This window comes from Stylophora pistillata, chromosome 12, assembly GCF_964205215.1.
Source record: "Stylophora pistillata chromosome 12, jaStyPist1.2, whole genome shotgun sequence".
NCBI classification, from domain to species: domain Eukaryota; kingdom Metazoa; phylum Cnidaria; class Anthozoa; order Scleractinia; family Pocilloporidae; genus Stylophora; species Stylophora pistillata.
In genome coordinates, this window is record NC_142530.1 from 24,814,989 (window position 1) to 24,822,170 (window position 7,182).

The window sequence follows — 7,182 nt, forward strand, 5'->3', positions numbered from 1 at the left end:
AATTCTCCCGGTCAGCTCAATTGGTTAAGCGCCGGACTGTTGTGCGGGAGGTCGAGGGTTCGAGCCCGGGCCGGACCAACACTCAGGGTCTTAAAATAATTGAGAAGAATATGCTACCTTTCTATAACATCGATCAAGAAATTGTTAGATATTCCAGTCTTCTCGGATAGGGACGAATAAATGGAGGTCCCGTCTCCTGCAACTATTAATTAGTTAATTTGGTTAGGCAGGGGATGTTAAAGAACCCACTTCACGAGATTACTGTGATGTGGTCTGGCCTGGTTACTGGGAATAGGGGGGAGGGGGTATCTGTTATATTCGCTTTCATTTGATTGTAAACTGCTTAGCAGTCTGGTAAAGTCCCCCGTACAGTGTTGTAAAGTGCCATGAGTTTAAGATATGAGCGCTACATAAATACAAGTTATTATTATTATTATTATTATTATTATTATTATTATTATTTGAACTTTTGAACGATGGTAGGTTAAAATTTCCGTTCCCCCCCCCCCCCCCGTGCAAAATTGGGTTCAAATGTAAATTGTCTTCTAAACCATTTGCTCACTAAATGGGACTTTTTACCTACAAAATCCTTGTGTATTCCACTGGTTCAAATCCTCCACCCCATCCAGGCAAGGTTCAAATTGCCCACCCCCCGGGGCGCGAACGATAGTCAAATGTCCGTAGTTGCCGGTGGGGGTGTTAAAGCTTCGAATCGATTTGTCCATTGACTGGTAAGCTGCAAGAACTGCTTCTTGTCCACTTTATTTACATCTGCATACTCTAGGGCATCTTCTTAATGTGACGTATCTTTGTTCTGAAACGCAGGGTTAAGTTCACTGACTGTGTCATTTCCCGGCTGCCTCATGTACATAGTTTAAGGTCAAATATAATAATAATATAGATCAATTTCTATAGCGCATTTCCATGTAAATGCTCTAATGCGCTTTACAGCACTGTGCGGGGGACTTTTCCAGACTGCCGGCGGCAGTTTACAATTAATAAAGGAGAAATTTTTACAGATGCCCCCTCCCCCCCTTCCCAGTAAACAGGCCAGACCACATCACAGTAATCTCGTGATGTGGGTTCTTTAACGTCCCTTGCCGAAATTAACTAATTGATAGGTGCAGGAGACGGGACCTCCGGCTTTACGTCCTATCCGAGAAGACGAAGCAATGTGAGTGAAGCGTCTTGCTTAAGGACACAACGTCAAGCCCCAGCCAGGACTTGAACCCGGTCAAACAACCATCCATGCCACTTTTCGGTTCGCTGGGTCACGGTCGATCGAATTTTCATTGATACGGTTTGACGATACTAAGCTTCCCTGAAGAATGGTTTGTGAGATTTTACTGGTGTAGAGAGGTGAGCGCAAAACGAAAAATGCTTTAACGAGCAAAAATATTTTGCTTATTTTTGGCCATGACCAAAGTGGATTCTCTTAAAAAACAGTTTGGAGTGGTTGGAACCTCGGACTAGCTTATGGTAAATTACTTCACGGTGTTTATCTTGGGAAGACTTTTGCTTTATATACGAATGCCTTGATACTGAAGTTAGCAAATGAAACACGTTCTTTTTAATCTTCTGGAACTTTAATGATCGTAAACTGTCATCGAAATATTACCGATAGCTGACAAACACATGGACAAATATGAATACGTTTCATGAGGGACTGCAAAACATGTTAAGGGAAAAAAGATGAGGATTTTCGACCCACATAAATTAGTTTTCCATGCATTGAGAATGTTTCGCTTTTTCTCGACCTAAACTCAAACTTTTCACTCCACCTCCAGGGTAGAAGCGTGGAAAGATACGAAAAGAAATACTTGTCATTGTTCACCTCTTGCTCTGAATGCTTTACAGCCAGCGCAACTGAAAACAATTCGTGAAATTTTTCTATAGAAAACCGCACGTTTATCAGGAACATACCCAGACTTGTTTGTTCGCTCGCTTTGACTGCTTCGTATTTTCCTTAGTTTGTTTGTTTTTCTCTTCATTTACGATATGAATGATATTGAAATTCTTCTGCAAATTGTAAATCTAAAAATTGTTTAGTTTTTGCAAAAATCCTGAAATAGAAATTAAATCAGGGCATCGCACGGTGTTGGCTCTTCCACGCCTAAAAAATTGTTTTATTAGGAGCAAAATACGTGAAATGAAAGGGACCGAGTTATTCACGATGGATATTTTCTTTTTGAAATGACTGAATTAAGTGGATAAGTCTAGCAAAGCAGAACCTTTCGACAAAAGAAAAACAAATTCACCCCTTGCGTAGAGATGAACAGGGAAAAAATAGTTGATATTTACTTTGGCCGCAGATGTCCCGCACAAATCCAGTTTAGGTAAGAGAAGATGGCAGAAAAGTCCGAAATAGTAAAAAATGTGACATAAAGCCGAGGAAGATTCAAAATTGGTAAACCCCTCAGCTAATCCATTGAGGCGCCATGAAGGACGATTCATAATAGTGTTCTGAAAGACTTTCTGTTAACCAACCCCATGATTTCAATTAAGAAAAATCAACCAAACGCATGCGTTTGTCGCTTTAAAAAGACATTTCTTTCGGTATTAAATTGAAAGGAAAAAAATTACCTGCACGCAGACGAGAAGAATAGAATCAATTGTATTAATTATAAATTGTTGTGAAGATGTCTTCTAGATTTCTAAAAAGGACACCAATTGATGTCCTTTACTACCATACAATTTTCTATCACTAATAATTTCTACTTGGAACCGTCAAACCTTGTATGAAGTACAAAAAATGCCTTCTCAAGAATCGTTGCTAGACTATGCATAGAATTAGATACAAAACTCTCTAAGGATGTAACCAAAAATCTACGGTTAATTTTTTTTGAGAGAGAAAGTTTTTAAATTTATGAGATTTTTCTTAAGTAAAATCTCGCAAATAATTAATGACGCCAATAAAAGGCCTCTGTGCATTTTTCTCTATTAAGCTGTTCTCTTCCTTAATTATTTTATATCAATTTTTATAGGTAATTATGAAATTATTTATGTCCTGTAATTAAAGACATTATTTTATTTACAAGACTGGCCCGCCTAGATAAGTATTAAATATCTGCGAGTATATCGCAGATATTATAACTGTATAAATTTTATATTGAAAATAAAAAAAATAATAATAAGATTGTTTTTGTTTTTCAGGCATTTGTTGATTTGAATTTTCCTTAGTCAAAAATTGATCATATACTTTACTTTTTGCTAAAATTTATGCTGATTTTCCTACGAAAATTTTTTTTTACCGTAACACAGGCTATGTTGCCGTTTGAAGCGTTCAAATGTCATGTGTTTCTTGAGCAGTCAGCAAATTAAAGCTGTGCAGTCATCTAATTAAATGAAAGCCTTCATGTTGTTAGTTAAATCTAGGTATTTTGTGGTGGTAATTCATGCATGGCCACCGTTTTCTGCCTTGCAGTATTGATATCCTTGACTAATCGTGGATAAGCACCGGTAGCTGGCAGGTTTTTCTCCAATTTTTTAATCGAAGCATTTTAAAAATAACATTTCTAAATCGGCGATCTCTATAGTAATAAATCAATGGATTTGCAAGAGAGTTGAGCTGCATGAAAGTCTCAGTCAATCGGAAAACCGAACTTTTCTGAAAAATTTCGAAGAATTTTCCTAACATCTCTATCACAACGCGAAGAAGGAACGATAAAATTATCAATCCTGATATCACACCAGTTGTCGTAGCAATTCTAGCTTTCTGCTTTGCTATAGGTACGGTGCAAACGGAGTAGATCTGTTTCACTTTTAGTTTTCGTATTCCAAGGTACACCATTAGGTAAAAATAAGCTATCATCATTACGGCCGGTCCCCAAACAACACCCTGAAAGAGAAGATAAGAATTTTCAAACTACCCAACATCTATGTTGGCCGCTGCTAAGATGTGGGGTAGTAATATAACCATCAACGGCAGCCAAGCGAGCAAAGCAAGTCTCTTCGCACGACGCCTTGTCGCGATCAACTTGTATCGTCTCCATTTCTTGATTGCCATGTACCTGTGTCCCATGCAGTCACGGTCAAATGAGACAGCACAGAGGTAGATGCACAATACCTAACAGCAAGGCCCATGAAGTCTAATATACAGACAATATCAAGAGACGTTTGGTGAGCAATAAACAAATCAATAACGGCAGTTAACGGCATGGATACAGCACCAACCAGTATGTCTGCAAAGGCCATACTGCACAACATGACCGTTGTACAGTCGATGCTGTTTGCAAATCTCTCATTCTGCTCACGGCTACGATCTCGAACACATTAAGAAGAACGATTATGGGCGAGGCAAGGATTGTTATGCCAAATATAAGCCAGGCAAAAGTGGTCCCCCCCAATTCCCAAGAATAACTTAGATAATACCAACAATAAAACACTGACGTGGTTGTGTTAGCCTGGTCGACAGTTTTTGTCTCGTTTGCGAACATATTGCGAGACGGGTTACTAAATCAATTTCTGTTCCTTGTGCTATGAATTAAAAGCACATCTTTCTTCGATCATTCCTTTCGCACCACTGTGTCCTCCTGAAAATATGAATTCTTTGTTTTGTTGATTCTTTTGGGAGTAATTTCCTTCAATTCATATTTTTGCTTTGGCCGCGTCTAGTTTGGCGTGGGTGATAGCCCCATTCATATCGGCACAAACAACAGAAATAGAACACCAGAAGCAGACAAAGTCAGACAGATTGCAATTTGCGGGCCCGGTGTTTTGTTTTTTGGTGTTCTTTTTTTTCTTCTTTATATGTTTCGGTTTTGAATGGTAATTCATCTTTGATCAATTTCCTTCAATTCATATTTTTGCTTTGGCCGCGTTTAAGTGCCCGTAGCACGAAATTGTTTTGCATTTTTATTTGGCTTATCATTTATAAAATCCAATTCCAATAGAAGAAAAATTTCAAAAAAAAAAGTCGGTTTTTGCGGGTCCTGAAGTGCTCTTATCTTGTCTTAAAAGTGTCCTTTACACTGGTGACGAGTTAGCGTGTGGTGACGTGAAAGCTGTCGATTATTTCAAATTTTAAATACAGCTATCAAACAGAAAGCACAAAAAAGAAATTCGTGTCATAGACATTTTAATTAGGTGTGGACAAAATTCCCACTCATATCGGCATAACACCAGAAGCAGACTGAGCCAGACGGATTGTAATTTGTGGGGTGTTTTGTTTTTTGGTGTTCTTTATTTTTTTCTTCATTTTGTTTTGGTTTTGAATGGTAACTCACCTTTAATCATATTCCTTCAAGCACATAATTATCACACTTGAATTGTCATTGCAATTGGCGACCGGAGGTGCCTTTGTCACCATTCCGATTATGCGTGAAAGGTTGTTAATAATAAATAAACCAATAAACCAATCATCGAAAGGCCACCAGAATGAAATGGGAGATGAAAAGGACTGCAGTAAATAGTACTAGTATATCAGTGGCGGATCCAGGGGGAGGGTCCGGAGGTCCGGACCCCCTCCCCCCCCATCAGACCTAACGCTTACAACTTTGAGACTGAAATTCTTACATCCGCAGGATCGTATATCAATTTTTAACTGGCTGATTTTTTAAATTAATGAATCCAAGTAAACGGTAAGCGGCCAAGGAATTATAACGTGCAACCGCGACTGGTGGGAGGGGGTGTGTGGGGGGTGTGGGGAAGAAGTAATTTGCCTCAAAAGAGTCTAACAGTCCTTTCTGAACCAAAGTTTGGACCCCCCCCCCCCCATCATAAAATTTCTGGATCGGCCCCTGTATATACCACACACGTGAAAAATGCTTTCTCAAGCAAGCTGCATGATTGAAGAGAGAGATGATTGACAGGCAATATTCACCTCTGAGCAGCTGGAGGGACAAAAATGTGCATTCGTCGGTATCCAGATAAACAAAAACAGGTTTACTGATGTATACTACCGAGTCCAAGCAGGGCCGTAGCTAGCATGAGGCAAGACGAGGCAATTGCCTCGTCTTAATTTTCGCCTTTTTAAATTTTTTTTCTTAAAGATTGACTTTTCTGAAGAAAAATGCCACGGAAAATCCTTAAAAGAGCATTTCTAAACCTTTAGATTTCAAAGTTTTCTGGGGGGCATACCCCCAGACCCCTCCAGCGGCTCGCGCCTTCGGCGCTCGAAACTTGCCTAGTCTTGTCCTGAAATCTGGCTACAGCATTGGTCCAAGACAAATCGAGCTTCTCTGGTTTTGGTCAGCTTGGACCTTGCAGGTTTGGCATATAAATTTGTTCACCCAATGAAGTTCATTTCGATGTAGTCAAGGCCACTTGTACGTGTCTCTGAAGCGCGTTATGGATGTCTACAGATGCAGCTGTTTCACCCGCCTTCTATAAATCTGTACCTGTAAAAGCACCTGTAAAAGCCTCTGGTGATGTTGCATGTGATGTTAGGTATAACAACCATGCATATCTTTCTTAATTTTGCTAATAACTAGTGATAAGCATGAAAATAAATAAATTGCTTCGTCTCCTCTTTCATAACGAGTAGGTAAGCACCTGACAGTGAGTTTACCTTTTTCACAATGCTTCACAGTCCACACACAGGAGTAGCTCGCGTGACCGTTTACGCACTTTGTATTGTTCTAATAATGATGTTTGAGGTAGCTAGATTACAAAACCTCAGTCTAGAAATGTAAACAATAACGTGCATATTAGCAAAAATCTGAATTTATCAATGATGAGAAATTGGTTATCTACTTTGATGTTTGATGTGAAGAGAACTAAAATAAGGATTATTAACTAGCCCCGTAAGAGATTTGAACTCTCGACCCCTGGTTTACGAGACCAGTGCTCTAACCACTGAGCTAACGAGGCGACCATATACGATAATCGAATCAAAAACTTCAGGGAAATGAAATGGTTCTTTTCATTGATGCAAAAAGAACAAAACAAATCTTGCTCAGCCCCGTAAGAGATTTGAACTCTCGACCCCTGGTTTACAAGACCAGTGCTCTAACCACTAAGCTAACGAGGCGACCATAAAAAATGAACGAATGACCTCATGAAAACCGCCTGGGAAAATGGAAATGACATTAGTCTGTTAATGCAGGTATGTTTTTCGGAGATTACATAAATTCTTCATCAGAAATGCCAGGTGATTACTACTCATTCATGTGGGATGACAAATATACCAAACCAGCCCCTAAACCAGACATACAAAGAGAGATGACAAGCACTGGGAGCTAT

At 39.3% G+C, this 7,182-nt stretch overlaps 2 non-coding genes across 2 annotated transcripts; both read right to left on the reverse strand.

Moving 5' to 3' along the window:
- Positions 1-6,737: 6,737 nt before the first annotated feature.
- Positions 6,738-6,810, reverse strand: Trnat-cgu (transfer RNA threonine (anticodon CGU)). The gene has a single exon. It is a non-coding gene; the product is annotated as a tRNA-Thr (tRNA).
- An 87-nt stretch (positions 6,811-6,897) lies between these two features.
- Positions 6,898-6,970, reverse strand: Trnat-ugu (transfer RNA threonine (anticodon UGU)). Its single transcript has one exon. It is a non-coding gene; the product is annotated as a tRNA-Thr (tRNA).
- Positions 6,971-7,182: the final 212 nt, after the last annotated feature.